Consider the following 20,087-nt stretch of genomic DNA (forward strand, 5'->3'; position numbering starts at 1 on the left):
GAGCCCCATCATCCAACAACAGTTTTTTGCCCAGCTGGTTGTCCACCCATCTAGACTGTAATATCCCAACTTGTGTACAAGGATTTTTTGCAAGCCTGTTTTGAAGGCCTTGCTTAAGGTGAGATAAATGATACCTTCTGTCTCACCTTGTCCATAAATCGAGTCAGTTTATCATAGAAGGCAATCAGGTTCATGAGGGATGATTTACCCTTGGCTTATGCCCAGTCTGTAAAGTCCTACTTGTCTTCCTTGATCCCCTTAGGATCTTGAACTGTACTAGTCCATGGTGACTTCACTCAGGGCTGGCATTGATCGTACCCCCAGTCAGGGTTTGTTTGTGAAGAGCTGATCCAGCTCTGCATTGCCCCCGCTGGCTCACCCAGTAGTATCTCCTGTATGATCCCTGACACTCTCCAGTAATCTTCTGGGTGGTTTGTGTCCTGTCACATTGGTCTTCCAGCTGAGGTTAAGGAGATTAAAGTCTACTGTAAGAACAGGGGCCTGTAATCTGGGGATTTACATTGTAGGTATTCAAGGAACAAGGACAGTTTGTCAGCCTGATAGGTGGTTACTATTGCTGGTATCTACTGCAGTCAGAGATTTCAGTTATTCAGCTAAACATTTATATTCTCCCTATATAAATAGCAGGAGTAGGATGAAATATCTGCATACACATAGCACATGTGCACGACCCCTCTGTCAAACTTGTAAATTCTGTTGAATAAAAGTTTCTTGGCAGTATCGTAGAAGTTTTGGAACACTATAATAAAAGAGAAGCTATTGTCTCTCTGGTTCCTCTGCTGCTATCTGTGGAATTTTCAAAGAGCTATCAACGCTTCTGTAAAGGAAATACAGTGCAACTAGAGCAGCTCCCTGAGAAGCTGGGAAATATTTATTCAGGCAAACCCAAAGCAATGCTTTCTCTTTAGACCTTCATTCTGTTTGTGTAAGTAGCTGTTGCAGGGGAAAGGTCTAGCAGAACCCTGTAGTTCTTATCCCATCCCGCTCTGGGCTGTTTCTAAAGCAAAATGGTTATTATTAATTTAAAGGAATTATCCTAATAACTACTAAGTGGACAATCCCATCATGACTAAATGAATTTAAATCTCAGAATGAAAAACTTCTGGCTGGGTCAACAGAGCAAATCAGCTGTGATTATTTCCTCCCCACCCCCCCATAGCTCAGTTGTTTTCACTTTCCTCATCTCATTTAGGTCTCTCAGAGGTTTTGGTGCATGGAAATTAAACTGCAAGCCACAACCCAAGTGTGCTGCAGAGGAGACATATAAACGAAAGGTTTGGAAAGCTTCCACACCAACTGCTTCAAGCTGTCATTTGCTCCAGTTGAGTGAATTGTTAAAGTAGGTCCTACCTCTGTTACTTAAATAAACTAATTGAAAGCTAGCAAAGGCACCTTGAAACTCTACTGCTAGCTACCTGCAGATAGGTTGCTGTAGTTGAGAGTTCAAGCCAGGTAGAAAGGACAGACTGTCTTGCTGTCGTAACTGATTTCTCTTGTCTGGAAAAGGGGGGCAATTCATACTCATCTTGCTGGATTTCTGTCTCTGATTTTTGGAAACTTTTGCTCTCCTTTTTTTCCCTGCCTTTTTCAGCTGTCATCTGTTCCCATGCCAGTTACCTTTCTTAAATTTGCTTTACAGCTCTTAGGTTTGTTTGGGTTCTCAGTGGTTCTGGATGCCCTAATAGTAGCTTGGAAACTGAGACCCAGAATCACGGACTAATTTAGTTTGGAAGGGACCCCTGGAACTTATCTGGCCCAACTTTTTTCTTCAAACTGGCCACATTCCTTGTGCTCTTAGCCTGGTCAAATAGGCTGGAGCTCTACAGGCTCAGTCATCTCGGCAGCTGGAGAAGAAACTCATCTCCTGGAGCTACACTAGCTATAGAGCTTACAAGAGGTAAGAATAAACCATAAAGTTTGGCTAATGATGAAGACGACGTGTTGGGGCTGCACTTGACCTAATCAATGACAATGGAGTAGAAATAGCACAAAACATCTTGGCGAGTCAGAATCTCCACTGACCAGGGACTGGGACCTCTTTTTAGGGAGAAAGCCAAAATCTGCTGCTGTTTCTCCTCTTGGAATCACAGGCGGTTTTTTTCAATTTGCTGTTGTTCTGAGTCGTGTAATTCTCTATGACTGCACAATTCAGAGTAATTTAATCATATTGTTCTTGCTTATGTTAACACGTCAGTGGAAAAACAAGTACACCATAAAAAAGACTGTGACATTTTTCTCTTCTGTATTCTGTTGAAGAGAAAAATAAAACACTCGCAGTAGCCCATGCTCATGTTAGAATAGTTTCCACTCCTACATCTTAATGAAAGTAATGCGCTTACGTATCTAGATTTGCAAGCTGTATGCAAGTAGTAAACACTCTGCCCTTTATGGCCTATGTCTTCAGTAGCAAATAGTGTTGATCTGTAGACCAGATGCCCACAGTATCAAGAATTTTTTTTAGGAGAGTCTGAGGCTTGGAGCTATTTAAAACTTTACTTTAGATTTTTTGGGGGAGGTGGATTTTTTTTTTTTTTTACATCTTTTTGGGTTTTTATCTGGTTTTTTTTTTTTTTGCTGTTTGTTTTGTTTCTTTGGTAGGGAGCAGGAGATTTGTGGTATTTTTGTTTGTTTTTTTTTTTTGCTTTTGAACTAACTGTAGTCTGATCCTATGGACTGAATGCCTGCTTACAGCTCAGGCCTATTAGGTGAACTCCCAGAACATATCTTCTAACTACTTTTTATCCAAAAAAAATCACTTCTAGTGCTCTGAGGCTGTTCCACAATATGAGCCAAATACAGTGAGTGGTGACAGTCAGGAAACTTGATTCAAAAGCCTGCATCCCATTCAAACAAAAAACCTAATGTGCCTGTGCCTAATATATATATCATTAAGAAATAGGGGATTCAAAACCTTTAACTGTCTGGGCTTAAGCACTTCTTAGGTCCCATCAGCTTTTAGTGGAGTAAAAATATTTCACAGGGTGTTTTAAATGTATATAGATGCATTGTATGCTTTAAATCCATGCAAGAGACGAATAGCCTTTATGAGAATTTCACTTGCTTATCAGACCCTATATATGAAGTTGCTGGGACTCAAAGTTAGTGCTGATTTACTGGTTTTTGTTGTTTTTTTTTTTTGCCCTGCTTGAGCAGCCATCCTTCTCATAACAAAGAAATGAGAGAATTTCACCTATAAGTAATTAAGAACAATGAGATTAGACATGTACCAAAATGCAGGCAGCACTTTCCTAGGAGCGTCCTGTTATTTCCCTGCCCCTGAAATGTGTATTTGGGTAGAAATCTGGTTTTTTTATAGAATAGAATTGTGAAAGACTGGAAAAAGTGTCATGTTGGCCAGCCTATGTGTACCATGGTTTTGTATCTTTCCATTTACACATAGAAATAGCTTAGGGAAAACCTTTTTGGTTGGGAGCAGTGCTTGCTCTGTATGGATACAAAGACAGGGTCTAGTTCTTGAAAGCGTTCAAAAAATTTTGCACTCTGAGTCAGACTGATGAAAATATTTACATTGCGCACAATTTACCTAACGTTCCAAAAATTAAGTGTGGTTCATTGCATAGGTACATTGAACCCTGAAGATCCAGAACAGGTTTAGAGATCAGCCGTGCCAGCAATCCCTCCTGTATTTCTTCTCAGCTTCAAGAAAAGCAGAGCTGGCTGTTGTCTTCTCTTTACTTCCTGACAAAATTTTTTGTATGCTATGTGTATTAAACCCTTAGCAAGCATATTTGCCGCTTCCTTTCCTTGGCCCTTATCCACTTTGGATGGATAGTCTTCAGGTCAGTGTGTTTTTGTGTGTTTACTCCAAATCATATTTGGAAGGAAAAAAATCACAATAGAAGTAACGTACGGTGACAAAGCCTAATGCTGAAATCCTGCGACTGCTAGTACTGTTGGATGGCTACTGCTATCTTTCTGTGTAATGTCTTAATGAAGTACTATTTTATGAGATATTAAAACGAATAGTTTAGCTGACTGCCTTTATGCTGTTAAGCTAGTAGTATCTTGTTATAAGGTCTCTCTCGCTATTGCTTAGCAACGATTGAGATGCCAGCAGTTGCATCTTGTCTTGGTTTAACCCTGGCTGGCAACCGAGCACCACCCAGCCGCTCGCTCACTCCCCTGCAGTGGGATGGGGGAGAGAGTTGGAAGAATAAAAGTGAGAAAGCTCATGGGTTGAGATAAAGACAGCTTAACAGGGAAAGCAAAAGCCGTGCATGCAAGCAAAGCAAAGCAAGGAATTAATTAACTACTTCCCATGGGCAGGCAGGCGTTCAGCCATCCCCGGGAAAGTGGGGCTCCATCATGCGTAATGGTGACTTGGGGAGACAAACGCCATCACTGCGAACATATCCCCCCCCCCCCACCCCCCTCCCACCATCTTCCACCAGCTTATATGCTGAGCGTGATTGCATATGGTCTGGAATAGCCCTTCGGTCAGTTGGGGTCAGCTGTCCTGGCTGTGCCCCCTCCCAGCTTCTTGTGCACCTGGCAGAGCACGGGGAGCTCAAAAGTCCTTGACTGGTGTAAGCCCTGCTCAGCAACAACTGAAACATCAGTGTGTTATCAGCATTCTTCTAGTACTGAATACAAAACACAGCACTATGCCAGTTGTTGGGAAGAGAATCAACTCTATCTCAGATGAAACCAGGACACATCTGAACTAGAGTTCAAATGGGGGATATTCTCCAGCCTCATGCACCCGCTGCTGACCTGCTGCCAGGGCGCTAGTCTGTCTGCAGCTCCTCGTGCTGGCAGGCACATGCGTCATTTAAACTCTCAAACTCCATGGGCTTTGAAAAGAGTTTGCAGCTCCTCCCATTTGATATGTTTTTCTGCATGTTAATTCGAGACAGAAAACTCATAGAACAAGTTAACAGAGGGATCATTAAAGCTTGTTTTAGCACAATGTGGAAACGAAGAACAAAGAACCAGCTTTTTAGGTAAAGCGTCTTCTGATAGCCTGTGAGACCATTCTCAGGCTGGCTTTTCCATGAATTCTCCTAGAAAGTATCAGAAAGAACATGCAATAGTATTTGTATTCATTAATATCAGTGATGTACCCCCTGATTTTTATTTTGGTTCACTGAAGTGTGTATATCTAGGAGAAAACTCCTAGAGTCAAAAAATCCTATATAGGAGTATCACCTGGAAAACTGTTTTTGGATGGTTATGTAAATCTTCCTGATGGCTAAACACTAATCCCTGACAAAATTAAAAAGGTTCATTTATAGGATATAGAGCAGGTCTGGACAGGGGTTTTGAGGTAAATTTCAAAAACAAGAGGGAAGACGAATCATGTACTTCAGCATTTGTAATGTGTCACTGCCTGAAAGCGTTCCAGAAAGTTTTCATATTACAAGAGCAGTTGTGTTTTCTCTTGTATTTCTACCAGACAAAGTTGATGAAGTGCATGCAAGAATCACCTCATTCAAGGAGCTGGAACGCTTCAGGTTTTGTAAATATGTTCTACTCAAAAAGTATCCTGACTGATGATCTCTTTCCCCTTCCCTGCGTCAGAAATGACCTGTGTCACCTTGCTATCTGCTCTCCCTCAGCAAGGAGAATAACAAGGCTTTTAATATCAGTTGTGGTACCGCCTTAACCAGGGTTATGTATTAGTTTCCATTTCATTTGGTACAATTCTTTTTACAAATGAGTGACCAGACTGAAGCAGTTTTCGGTGTGTGTATGTCTTGCACATGCTGTTCAGCAGAAACGAGCTACACAGACCAAAATTATTTAACCAGACATACTTTTTTTTCATGGCAATGATGTGAAGAGTTGCTCTTGAAGGCTCTCTTGGGGAGGGATGTGTGGTGATTTTGTGGAGGGCTGCAACCGAACCTCGGCTGATGCAGCCATGTCGGTAGCGGCGTCTCATGGAGATGGGATGTGTGCCTGCAGGAGGAAGTTTCTTGACAGCATTGCTTTGCTACTGTCTTAAGCAATATGGACTGATCTACCAAAAGCATTCTTCTGCTGGCACCATGCATCAGGGCTGTTGCTCATATAACTGCTTGGCTAGAGATTATGACTTCCTCCACATGATCCAGCCTGACAAAACCATCTCTGATGGCTTAAGGTGGACTGGTCCTATGTTGGACAAGAGCATGCATAGAGGTCCTTCAGGTCTTGGTATTTGCAGAGTTCAAGCTGAAACAATGTGGGAGAGAGGGTTCTCTATCTCCCCCCCATTGCTGAAACTTCTTACTGTCTGTAGTTTGTTTGTTTGTTTTTTTTTAAAAAAGACATTTTTAAATTTAGAATTATTTTCCTGTATGCGGATGAAAATGATCCCTTCTGGAATTTAGCTCTTCAGCGTACCTTAGAAATATATTAATCAATTAACAGATAGCATAGGGAATTATTGTTGAACTGTGAAAAATCGAGCTGTTTCATAACAGAATATTTGTGGGTTTGATGTTCCTCTTAGAATCAGTGTATTTTGCTGCAATGTTCACTGGCTTTTTTTGTGTTTCTTTTTTTAGTAAGAACTGTCCAAGGGTGAGAATTGACCTAAAAAAATCCCTCTGGCAATGTCTGTCTTGAAAAGGTTGGACTTAAGATTTTGTTTCTAAATTGCCAAATAGTGTAAGATCAGCAAAGACACTAGAAATAATAAGAAAAAAATACTTGTCTGTCTCTAATTATCTGTGCTATGCTGAAACAAAAAAGTCATATTGGTGCTATAAATATTTCTATGATCTAATTTAGAAGCAATATTAACTGTGTTTAGGACGGCCCAAAGAAAGAGAGATGACTATCTTTCAGCCATTAGTCATTCACGTTAAAACACGGATAAAATGAGGTTGTTAATTAGAGAAGATGAGGTTAGATTAATCTTCCCACCTTTCATAATCTCAACTAAAAGTTTCCCATGGAAAACCAGTAGATGCTACTACAAAAAATGGTCTTAAAATTAAAACAATTGGTTCAAGTAAACACAGAAAAACTGCCAGTACATTAGCAGATATTTATTATGCTTTCTTTTGTTGCAAAGAGTATTCACCCCTTGAACAGAGAAACAAATTAACTGATAGATTCTGTCCAGAAAATGATGCAGTTAGAAGAGGAAGCATTTATGAAAACTACTTAGTCATTTTCTAAAAGGAAAACATGGAAATAAGTACTTTCAACTGTCTTCAGAGAAACATTTCTGCAACGTTTTTTATCTGCTCTTTTGAAGAATTATTGCAAACTGGTACTTTCAATTTCTAAAAAAAACGTGTATTTAGAAAAAACCCAAACCCTAACCCCTGTAAAACCCCTCATGATCCAGAAAATCCTGGCAAGGACCACAGGAGAGTAGAGGTGGAAGGAAGGACAGACCAAGTCCGGGGAAGATAAGGGCAGAAAACAATTCTCAAGAAAATAGGAAAAGCCTACAAAGAAAGTGAAAATTATCCATTTTCTCATTTATTATTAGAGAAAATAGAGTAAACAAATAGTTTGGGGGACCACGTAGATTTTGAGAAACTAAAAGAACACTCACAATCAGAAATAAAAAGGAGGACGGAGTTCAGAGGCAGCGTTCTAAGATGGACCATGTAGTAATTTGTTTTCCAAAGGTAAAATTACAAATAGTCTAAAATTACTTTGCTGTTAGATGGAGAAATGGTTAATACCTCTTTTCTAATGCAAGAAAGTATAAGCTACATCAGTTTCATATGGTTTCTGGCTGAAAAAAAAAAGTTATACTTGCTCTGTGATACTGGGTGAGACTCTTACCTGGGTATTACAGTGGAGTAAATTACATGTGGCTTGTTCTGAATTTTACTTGTATACAGAAGGATTAGGAGCAATGTTGAGAGGTACTTAGTTCAGATCACTACTTTTATACTCTACTTAAATTCAAGTTTTCTGTTGTACTGGGAAGTAGAACAAAATGATGATTTCAATTAATGAAATATTATGGTTAAAGAATAATGGGCTGAACAATTAACATCTGTATTAATAAGCCTATGATGAGGCAGATGTCTGCCGGCCTGAGGACTACACATGTTAGAAGGTGGGCTGCTTTTTGGAGTGACCTAGAAACACTAGGAAAATGGGCTGACAGGCACTCCATGAAGTCTGACAAAGGCGGATGAGCAGTCCTGCAATTGGGGTGGAATAATCCTGTGCAATGGTATTGCCTGGGAAACAACTGGGGAGAAAGCACCTCTGTAGAAAAAGGCCTGGGTGAACAAGTTGAAGATGAGTTACCTGTGTGCCGTTGCAGCAAAGGTGGCCAACTGCAAAGTGGTCTGGTTAGCAAGAGTGTAGTCAGCATGTCAAGGCAAGCGCTTCTTCCCCTCCATACAGCACTTGTGAGACCACATCTGGAAGTACTGCATCCAGTTTGGGACTCCCAACTGTGTGATGTGTTGATCCCAACAAAGATGTGAGCATGCTGGTGCTAGTCCAGTTAAGGGCCACCAACATGGTCAGGATGCTAGGGCACGGGATGTATGAGGAGGAGCTGAGGGAACTGGGTTTTTTTAGACTAGAGGAGGCCTGTGGTGACCTTACTGCTGTCTACAAGTACCTAGTGGGATGGTGCAGAGAAAATGCAGGCTCATGGTGACAGGGTCAGAGGCGAGTAAGACAAGTTAGAATGTGGGAAATTCCAAACAGATTTTGGGAAGAATATTTTTACCTTGAGAATGGTCAAGTGCAGTGGGAGGCTGCCTGGAGAGAATTGGAATCTCCATCCTTGGAGAGACTCCCTACTCACCTGAAGATGGCCCTAAGCAGCTTGGCCCAGATGGACCTGCTGGTGTTTGGCTGGGGGACCTACTGGAGTCCTTTCCAACCTGCATGACTCTCTTTAATTTGTGGTTATCAGGAACTATATACATATAATAATGGTTTGGATTTCATGGCTAACTAGATTATGAAATTTTGTTCTCTTAAAATAATATCTAGTTAAGTTTTTTCCTGTGTTTTCAAAAAAACTTTTCTCAAATTGCTTCGTAGTAGTGACATCTGACTTCTAGGGAGCTATGAAAACTGACTTAAATGGCTAAGAAGAGTTCAGATGTTAGATATGCACTTGCTGGTTTCATGAGAACATAAGACTATAAATTATCTGATTAAATATAACCTCTCTCTTTTAATTTTCATACAGCCAAAGTGCCATATATGTGCAGGGTTAGATGCTAGAAGAGGGAATTAACCCCAGAAATCCCATTTTTTTCCTATCAGTTGCCCTGCCTTTCATCTTCTGACCCAATAGTGTATTTCTGTTTTTACAAGTGTTATCGGTGGACTAGTTTAAAGTTTTGTCATCCAGGTTTTATGTCTCTCGTGGACATCTTATCAACTTGAGGAAAAAATGTTTTTCTAAATCAAACACTTTAGAAGTGAAGCTTGTAATTACTTTACTGTGGACTTAAGCTGCTGGGAAAATATTGAGTGATGTGAGAGTTCATTACAATTACAAAGGTATAACTAAAATATTTTTGAGTGCTCTTGTCAAAGAGGGAAACAAGATTTTTTTTTCCAGTTAATTTTTTTTTTTGCAGTTAATATATAAACCTGTAAGAACAACTGTATGTAGGGCATGTGAACTGTGGCCCCTTAAAACTGTCTAATGTTGGCATGTGGGCTTTTTGGCATCCAATTTTGAAGAAAGCTTGGGATGTATTTTAGTGGTTTCCTCTCTTTAGAAGGAAAAAAAAAAAAGAAGAAAACCCAAACAACAGAAATGAGTCTAGACCTGCTCCCTCTCCAGTGATAATTATCTATCAAATAGTGCTAACCTAAGCAGATATTATCAATTTCTGGTCTGCCATTTCAGAGCCCAGTATGTGGTTGGGTTTGTGAGGTGGTGTGGGGGAGAAGGGGACTTTTATAATCACAGAATTTCTGTTACTTGCATTCTGTTTTATCCAAGCTGCCCGCAGTACTATTTATGGAATTTACCAATCCATTTTCTTTATTAAAAAAACCCCCAACATCAGACGATACATCTAAAATCAGTAGAAATGGTTGGGAAGCTTATGGAAAGCAATAGCAGAAAGAAATAAGCATTATTTTTTAAACTGAATAAACGACTGTGTCTTTTTATAGTACTGTTGTGTATTTGTCTGAGGAGAAGAGTGTGAAAAGATACCTAATTTTCTAGATAGAAGTTATGCTTTAATGAGTTAGAAAGTATGCTGGAATCTTTGGGATTTTGTTGGCAGACTTCTGCCAATGCTGTGTATTTTCATGCAATGTTCATCTGAAACAAACAAATGAACAAAAAAGTTTTGTTTCTGAAAGACTCTGAATGTCCTGTAATGTAGAATCCCTCTTAGAAAGAGGTGAGTTGACTGGTTTTGGGGTTTGAATGGGCAGATTTCCTTAACAGTGTGCCTGATAGCAAAGAATGAGCAGGCATTCAAACTCGACGCAGTTGTGAGTACGAGATCCACTGGGAGAGGAAATGGGGAGAAGGACAGAGCTATGTGTGCCCAGGCGAGAGGTTCTCCTGACCTACTTTTAGGTAACAGATTTTGAACTTGGCTGTCACTGACACTTTAGAAACGACAGACATTAGATACCATAGTATCATAGGTAATTATCCAAACAAAAGCTTTAGGACTTAATTACTTTAAAATTACATTTTTCTTTTGTCGTTTGTACTAGAAGATGTTTCTTCTTTGGCTAATTGTGTAGTCTATGGAGGAAGTTACCTAGTTCATCAGGAATATGCCTGTGTGTGTAACAGGATAAATGTGGATTCTGTGCACACAAATCCAAAATTTTCTAATTATCCATGTTTATTGAGTTGCATATGTACCTTTCACAACTTGTGTCCCTACTTTAGAATACAAGAGGCTAGAAATCCCTAAATGCTGCTCAGCTCATTCTCCCACATATGGGAGAAATTAGAGTACCTCTAGTAGGGTTTTTTTATTGTTTTCTGTAGTACTACTAATAATAGACTCGTTTAAGCCTTTAAACAAAAGCATTCATTTTACAGAGGACTAGTAAATAGCTCTGGTTCAACACAGTAATTTGAAGATTCTAGCCTTAAAAACTTTCCATGCTGGGAGATGCTTTCCCAGTGGATGATGTGTTTTGGGTACCTGCTTTGTTTGAAGCACCCTTGTATTCCCCTCTAAGTGTGTGATTTGTAACCCCCTCTGAAAGCCAGCTGGGATTCAGGGTTCATCCTTGTGAACTTGCGGGGAGATAGTGCAATACATGAGAATTGTTTCTGCAGTGCCTTTTCAGAAAGCAGTTGCTTTTCCCCAGTTGACAATCAGGGATGCTGCTCTCAGGCCTGGAGTCAGTAGATGTGCTTTGTGCTGCCCAGTGGAAGGGAGGTCATTAAATTGTTGTTTCAGTTCCTTGTGATGGAGAGCCAGCCTGGAAGGATGCACACAGGTGTAAAATGGAAGTTGTATATGAGTACTTGTTCTGTCAAGATACATGACGAAAGCTTGGAGATGGTGATACAGGTGAACCTAAAGCTTAGATCATGATTAGTAGGTGGGAACAAATGACTTGGCCAAGGCCATTAATTCCAGTACTAGTGAATGTCTGTAATCACTGTAAGCACTCATTCACCAGATTATAGATTTTCAGCGCTGCTGGAGAGCCCTCCCTCACTCTCCAGTGCAGTCCCCCTTGTATTCTTCTGAGCTTGATTTCTTCAGCCTTCACATTTGCATTCATGCCTGTTCCCTGATCTTAGTGTTTCCATGCACAGGTTGGACTTGCTCTATGACTCCTACCTTTGAGTTCTCTTTCAGTTATCCATAGAAAATAAATCCTGTTACTGTTTCACTTGCTTAGCTGGCATTTCATTCTCCATCTGCTTCGGCCTTCTGCTTAACTTTTCCATTTCCATTGCTTTCAATCACATCATTTCAGTTCTGCACTTTTTCTCTGCTTTCTGTTGTGCTCTTTCAGCAGCTCCCAGCAACTCCTTATTGTGCTTTTCCTGTTTTTACTTTTTTCTAGAGAAGTCAGCTACTTTTTTTGGCTCCTGTTGGAGGCAGATAGATATAACTAAGTTGGGTCTGTGTCCCCAGGAAAGCTAGTGACTTTGCAGTATTGAAGCTTGCTTCCTGTGAGCAGTGAGAAGTGGTGGTTTGGTTTTTTTTTTTTTTTTGGTTTTTTTTTTTTTAACTATAAGGAAACCGGTTTTTCTCATGAATCTTGTAAATGGATCCTAAAGTTCAATCAATGTAAGTCACATTTCCTACTAGAAAAATGAGCTGTTGTTGGAAAATTTTGCATGTTATAGCTTAGACATATGGTCTTATTTTGAGTGCCAGTACTGATGAAAGAAGTCTGTTCCTTTCAAGGATTGCTTTGCTATGCTGCGAGACTTAAAAATGATGCTTCTGTACAACACCAAAAACTACCTTTGATACAAACCCTTTTGGAGAAGGAGAGCCAGACTAGTCCCTCTCGAAACTAGCCATGTTAGTTTGGAAGATTGCTACTCCCACTTTATCTAGCAAGCAGTGGTACTTTTGGCAAAACAGTCAGGAGCAATGGTGAAATAACAAAAGGTTTTTAGATTGCCATCAGGCTCTGGTGACCTAGTTATCAGGAGTGACTGTGAACAGCTGAGGGCTCCGGTACCTTCATGGGAAATAGTCTGAATAGTGCCTGGCAGCATTACTACAATATAGGTAGTCAAGGTACAGACCACCACCATTTTCCATTTAAAGTTTCTACCATAAGCTGTCTAAAACCCCCAAAAGGCAGTTTGGGTGACTGAAGGTAAAGAGCAGGTTTTTATCCTCTTTGAAACACTTCTGTTCAATTTGTTTTGAGTTGCAAAAATCAGTATGTGTATTTTGTTGCTTAACTTTTTGAGCCTTGAATAAAATTGTGATCTTTTCATCTTTTAGAGGAGAAGCTTGACACTCGGAAAAGGAAAATTTTGCCTTGATATCAAAATGTCTGTGCTGAGCTTTTTTGTTTCTATTTCTTTCTTACCTCTCTATTTCTTGCCCTTGAAGACACTGCAGGTCCTTAACATACTCATGTGGGAGCTCCCATAATAGTGTGAGACAAATACATTTGAAGATTACCTAGTGCCAGACTGGAAATAAGATATACTCTCAAATATGTGTAGAAATAGTAAAACTAATAAAACAAAATCCCCAGTAATGGCTTCAGCTACGTTGCATCCACTAGATGAACTACAAGTACAGTGTACTTCTGTACTATGCTTTCCTTTTCTTCATTGGCTGGTCTTCTGACTATTGGGCACCTTGTGAGCGTGGAACTTCATTAAATAAGAATGACAAAGAAGGGGCTACACTTTTCATGTCAACAACCAAACCACAAAAAGTTTTGTGTAACAATGTCCAGAAGGGTAATGCGCCCCAAAGGAAGATGTCCCTTGGGTGTTCAGGGAGGTTAAGGCTAGAAGTGATGCTTGCTCAAGTCCTGTGGATCCATTGTGTCATGGATTTCACCTAGGACTTTGATGGAGAGTCTTGTTTTTTTTATATAGCCATCATTATTTGTGAGACTTTTTGCACTTTTCTGTCTTCTGTAATGAGTAATGAGAATATGCCATTTGAATCTTAGGAACTAATCAAATAAGTTTAGTGTGCTAATCCGTAGTGTGGAGGTTAACAAACAAATAGAATACAGGTGTCTTTCTGAGTTAGTTTCGTTATTGTATTTTGGCTTCTACAGGTATGTCAGCCAGAAAAGGATGGTTAAAGAAAGCGTACCCTCGCTGATGAGTGAGACCAGCAAACTGGTAACAACAGATGAGGAGAAGGCTGAGGTACTCAACACCTTTTTTGCCTCAGTCTTCACTGGAAACCTCTCTCCTCGCCCCTCCCAAGTCGATGGATGGCATGAGGGGAACCGGGAGGGTAAAATCCCTCCTGCTGTAAGGGAAGATCAGGTTCGTGACCACCTGAGGAACCTGAACATGCATAAGTCCATGGGATCTGATGAGATGCCTCCCACAGTCCTGAGGGAATTGGCCAATACAGTTGCCAAGCCACTCTCCATGATATTTGAAAAGTCACAAGCTTCATGTGCTTTTTTTGTTCTTCTGCCCAAATGAGACAAAGTAAAGTTTCCCCTCCTCATGGGAATTTTCACATTGTCTCTCAATCCAAATACTGTCTACTCTTCCTTTTTCTGCAAGCCTTGACTGTGTCCCCTGGGATACAAGTTCTCCAAAAATTCCCGCAAAGCGAGTAATACATCTGGTAAACTTTTGCCCAATTATCAGAAAGTAGAACTGAAGCTCTTTTCACCTGCTGTCTCAGAAGAGTATCAGAGCATTTTCATTTAGCATCTTATCCTTCAAAAGATACATCTGCACTCAAAACATTTTTAGAGTTTTCATGTTTGCATTTAGACAGGAAAATTAGCCCACCTGTGGGGTTATGCAGCACATGAGGAGGCTCAGACTTCATCATTATTAGCTGAATGCTTTCTTCATAAGATGGAGAGGCACTCCAATTTGAACCGTTTCCTGTTTGAATTATGTGAAAACCTGAAACCCATTGGAAATGGGGAGAAATTTCAAGCACTGTTGTGAGTTGCACTTAAGTGCATTTTATAGTAAGTAACACAAAGCAACCTCCAGGCCCCTGCTACATTATGGTTTACCTAGCATGATTAGGACTGTCTAGCTCCTTCTTTATAGCAAATTACCAAGACCAATATAGAACCATCTGTGCTATATGTGTCTTGCAAAAGAAAAGTCTGGGCTGCACTGGGAGAAGCATGGCCAGCAGGTCGAGGGAGGTGATTCTGCCCCTTTGCTCTGGTGAGACCTCACCTGGCGTACTGCATCCAGCTCTGGAGCCCTCAGCACAAGAAGGACATGGAACTGTTGGAGCGGTCCAGAGGAGGGCTATAAAAATGATCTGAGGGCTGGAGCACCTCTCCTATGAGGCCAGGCTGAGAGAGTCAGGGTTGTTCAGCCTGGAGAAGAGAAGACTGCAGGGAGACCTTATTGCAGCCTTTCAATACTTAAAGAGAGCCTATAGGCAAGATGGGGGCAATCTTTTTAGTAGGGCCAGCTGTGTCAGGACAAGGGGTAATGGTTTTAAACTAAAACAAGGTAGGTTTAGACTGGATACAAGGACACAATTCTTTACAATGAGGGTGGTGAAACACTGGAACAGGTTTCACCCAGAGAGGTAGTGGAGGCCCCATCCCTGGAAATGTTCAAGGCCAGGTTGGATGGGGCTCTGAGCAATCTGATCTAGTTAGCGGTGTCCCTGCTCACTGCTGGGGGGTTGGACTAGATGACCTCTAGGGGTCCCTTCCAATCCAAACCATTCTATGATTCTATGATTTTTTTGTTCAATTTTGTTTGAAAGGACTTCATTTTGGTGTTACTGGTCTGGTTCACATTACTGTGGATTATTGGAATGTTTCAAGAAGTGGACAGGCTGTTTTTTGTAGCTAACTGGTTATGAAACGGATGTAAATTGATGATCCTTCATCTTTCTTAGCCTGAGTAGATCTCTCACTGTTGCCTGAAACATGTTGCAAATAAGGTTAAGGATCCCATGTAAGACTTAAAACCTTTTTAGGAGTATTTCCTTAGATCTGTCACAATCTTATACTTTGCCTTCATTGCATAAATATTTTTTTTTTCTGGAGATGCCTTAGCTATTAGCCTGAAAATGTTGTGTTTTGCCAGTTCATATCAAAACTACTTCTTCATCTATGTTACTACTCCATACTGTCTTGTGTAGACGCTGTGTTTATACAAGTGCTTAATGCCTGCTCCAGATTAATCGGGTTCAAACAAGATATTTGTTCTCATTTTGTACAAGTGATGAATCTGGCACGATAGATTCCTTTAGGAAAAGCGGCAGTTATGTAGCTAGAAAAAGCCTCTAATGGGGCTGCATAATTAGACACTAGAAAATGTGAAAGGCAGGAATGGAGGGGCAACCTTTCCTTCAGGTTCAGTCAAATATGCTTGTGTTTAATGTTTAATGGCAGGATATGTTTTCAGTGTCAACATAGGAAATGGTTTTCTTAAGATAATTTTATTGGTGCCTTTTTTCTGTTTTGCTTTTATTTTCATATTGATTTAGACTTGAGTTTCTGTGCGTGGCACAGATGGATGAAAGGATGAGTAAATCCTTGGTTTGCTTTGAAGACGGTAGCAACTTGAAATTAATTTGGTCTGCTGGGAGGGGATTCCTGTCATTTTTTCACCTTCATGAATTTGCTTTCAGGTAGAACTCTTGTGTGCCTGATAGCAAATTCAGATGGTTTTATGTTGGCTGGTTTCCTTAACTACCATTCAGATTTTATTTCCATAATGTTCACTTTTCTTTAATCTAGCATTTGCTTTGATGAATGTAGCTCTTTTGGAGAGCAGTCAAATAAAAAGAAAAGTGATATACTCCATTTTTCTACAGTTTTTCCATGATTTATTTCAGTCTGATCTTTTCTATGCAGATTCTAAGCAGATGCAATTGATACACAGGTTGTATCTTGGCAAAAGCAGAGCCATGTGAATCCATTCGATATAGTAGTTTAAAATCAAAATATTCTGTCATCAGTATAAATCTTCCTTCAGTCAATTTTTTCCATACTCCAGAAGGCTGTTGCCCAACTTTGCTTTTGCTCTGTAACTGGTTAAACGATAGGTAACAAAATCAGAAATCACACTAAGATTCTGGGCTCTCTGTCTCTTATTTTTCCTCTTGAGTTTATGTTTTAAGAGTTTGCCGCCTTTGTCAATCTGGTCCTTGATGTTTTTCCTCACATCTTAACTAAAGAGATAGAACTAAATAAAATCTGTATGTAGTCTCTGTGGCAAAGTCCAGATAAGCTTATAATTTTTAGGAAGATGAATAAATATTAACTGAGAAAGTTATGTGCACCCTTCTATCCCTTGGCTGCTATTTCAGATGCTGTGATAATCTTTGCCTGTGGTTCTAGTAATGAGAGTGGTGACTGATGGCTATTCTGAGTGCTTAAGAATTCCAAATGGAGAAGCAGACCCTGTCACAAAACAGGCGCTTCGTTGCTACATACTTAGCAAAACTTACAGACAATGTATGTAAAGAAAACTGTGAATTATATGTACATTCTTTCACTAGAAAGAAGAATTTCTTGCTTTGAAACAGCATTGTTTCATCCGTGAACGCTTTGATTTATGCATGGTCAGAATCCTGTCAGGCCCTTGATGATGCATTTTTTTCGGACATGTGAGGGATGGGTCCATTATCTGAATATTTTTTTTTCTTAATATTTGAGTTCTTGACTACAATAGCCGTCTGCTTTTATACTTACACTATATTCCACTTGGTAAAGGAAAAAGAGTGGTAAGATAGCCCCCAAAATTTCATAAAGCTCTCAAGGATTCAGTACTTGGCACAGGTTTATAGCGAAGTTTATAGGTTTTTTGGGGTTTTTTTGCATTAAACATGATAAAAACATTCACAATTAATATCCATATAGATTTCTTTTCTACATTCTTGAATAGCCATCTGATGTAGTCTGGAAAATAAGAGCTGAGGCCATGGAAATTAAATGACAATTTAGGTAATAGAAGTCTGTCTAGCGTAGTTTATCAGAAAGTAAAGTATAATGACCTAGTAATACAATCTTTCACCATATTTTTTATTAATTCTATATTAAGCCAATTAAGATTACTAACATTTCTACTTGCTAATGATGAAAGCAGTGCAATTTACTGTTTGCAGCTGTTTGTTATGTGATACTACCTTTAAGAGAAGAGAATTTAATGGCTGCATAATGCTGATCCAAAAAATAGCTGGTTAGTTTGTAAACCCAGGGTTCATTCTGCAGGTTTCAAGGCCTGCCTGGTTGCTTGGACTTAGGATGTCAGTCAGCTGTGTTAGTAGAGTGGTCCACTGCTACAGCTGCATACTATATAATTAATCTCTTATATTCTTTCCAAGATTATTCAGTGTATCATCATATGCTTGTTTCTCATTTCTGTATGTCTTAATTACAGCAAGTTTTGTTTCTCTCTTCACAGTTACAATACAAAGCTGCTTTCAGCTGGGGAAGCTTGAGAAGGAGGGAGGAAAAGGTTGCTTTTCAGAGTGGTGGTATCAATAAATTCTGGGGACACTGAATGGGGAACCAAAAGATAGGTGATTACAATTTCAAGGAAAGGTCTGCAACACTGCATATGCACTTTTGTATTTTTTTGGAATAGAAACTGAAATGTCCTTGATAGCCCTGTCCATTTCCCAATACTGGCAAATACACATTGTCAGCAAGGGAAGTACATCTGTCTGTGAATGGTTCTTTTGGAGATTAGGATACTTTGGTTACTTAAGAGCTATTCCCTCCTGTTTCTAGTCTGCAAGGCTGCACCACTTGCTTGCAATTTTTTTTGCATTTTTAGGGTAACTGATGTTCTGCTGATGCTTACACCAGAAATCAGTTGTACATGCATACATTTTTTTAGTTTTTGGTATTTAATGTTAGCTTTCCACATGTATGTCACTGGAGCCAACCATTTCTGCTAGTGAGTTGTGTAGCCTGGATGTATCCAGGAGACATGTTTCACATGAGGGAAGTTCCAGCAAGAAAACATCAGTGTTGAAAGCAGTTCAGTCCAACTCAATACTGGTATTAGTAAAATAAGTCATCTGGGTTATACAGAAAACAGAGCTTACTTTAAGAGGCTGGATACCAGTTTGATGAGACTTTTATAGAAATCTTGGTTCCAAAATAGATATTTGGATAATAAAACATTTGTTGGCACTATGCAATATTTTTATTGCAAGAATAAATCAGTTTAAAGAAAAGCTGACAACTTTACTTAGATATATGTAGGAATTTGGACTTGGATATGTTAGGAAGGTTCTTAGCCGAGTCTTGGATCTATTGTTGACTAGAAATAATGTAGTCTGGGATTCAGTTTAACGATCAAGACATCTAAACTTTGGTATGTGAATGGGAGCTTAGATACTTATTCACCTTGTAGACTATAGAGCCATTTTAGATGCTCTAAGGTATCTGAGAAATCTTCATGGAGTTGGCACATATAACACAGGGCCTGTGTTTCTGGAGTGGTGGCATACCCTTGTGGCATCTCAAATGTTTTAAGGCACTGTCACCTTGATGCCTATAGTTGAAAGTGAGCTAAATCAGAGTAGTTAAGCTCAATTGATTTTTACTGCCTCAATTTCCTTTGACTATAATGGATGGGAGTTAGATATCTTAGATCTTCTGTAGACACCTCAGTTTAGGCGTCTGAATCTGGAGCTGTCTCTTACCCTTAATATTAGTAGCATCAGTTACATGGAATGAAATGCTTAGAAATGTTGGCTTGTTCTTGTAATGTCTGAAAACTTATGTCTATAACCATGGCAATATAGTTGAGTCATCTAGATTGTATGGTGCATTGTACCTGCTTGACTAGTGCTTTTTATTACAGCTAAACATGAACCTTGAGGTTCATGGAAAAAAGCTTGAGAGTTCCCTGAAAGCCCAAGGGAACACAGAAGTTTAGGGGATTGTCTGTAAAAGCTCCATTTTTGAGGTGATGGCAAATGAAGCAGTAATAATCCCTGGAGGCTGAAGAACACTAGATAGAAAGAAGTAGGGTTATTTATATACAAAATGCCAGTGAGGACATTACCAGAACATGCAGGTCTTCTGTCACCTTCTGTTGTCTTCTGTTCTGTCTTCTATTTTCTTGAAAAGATTAAACAGAAGTTCTAAACCCCCTGCTTTTTCAAGCTAAAAAAGGAGCTCAGTCGCAGTAGCTTAGCTCAAAGGAAGTTGAAGTTATTTGACTGTGACCTTTCTCACTGGAAGACTTGTCAAATAGTTGACTCATCTCTCTCCAACCAAAATAATCTGAGACTACATCTCAAATAATACACCTAGAATTGTATGTATTCAGCCAGAAGCTGTGAAAGCTTGATCACTGATAAAGTTTTACTAAGTATTTCTATGGGGTGTTTTTTTGTTTTCATTCATTGATTGCCTCTGTCTTTTGTTTTTATAGACTTCTCAGTAACAAAAATGCATCATAACTGAAACGAAAGTATTTTTAAAGCTTAGATGAATGCCAAAACTCAAACTGATCTTCAAAAAAAAAAAAAAAAAAAAAAAAA

The 20,087-nt window shown here is 39.5% G+C and overlaps 1 long non-coding RNA gene across 1 annotated transcript in view; it reads left to right on the forward strand.

Annotated features, from left to right (window-relative positions):
* Window positions 1–1,350: 1,350 nt before the first annotated feature.
* LOC118451661 overlaps window positions 1,351–20,087 on the forward strand; it is a 23,812-nt gene continuing 5,075 nt past the window's right edge. Inside the window, exons 1-2 of the long non-coding RNA XR_004841178.1 lie at window positions 1,351–1,364; window positions 15,229–15,232. This is a non-coding gene — a long non-coding RNA (uncharacterized LOC118451661). The remainder of the gene's footprint in view (window positions 1,365–15,228; window positions 15,233–20,087) is intronic.

Source organism: Egretta garzetta, unplaced genomic scaffold (assembly GCF_000687185.1).
Source record: "Egretta garzetta isolate BGI_Z169 unplaced genomic scaffold, ASM68718v1 scaffold430, whole genome shotgun sequence".
Classification (NCBI taxonomy): Eukaryota; Metazoa; Chordata; class Aves; order Pelecaniformes; family Ardeidae; genus Egretta; species Egretta garzetta.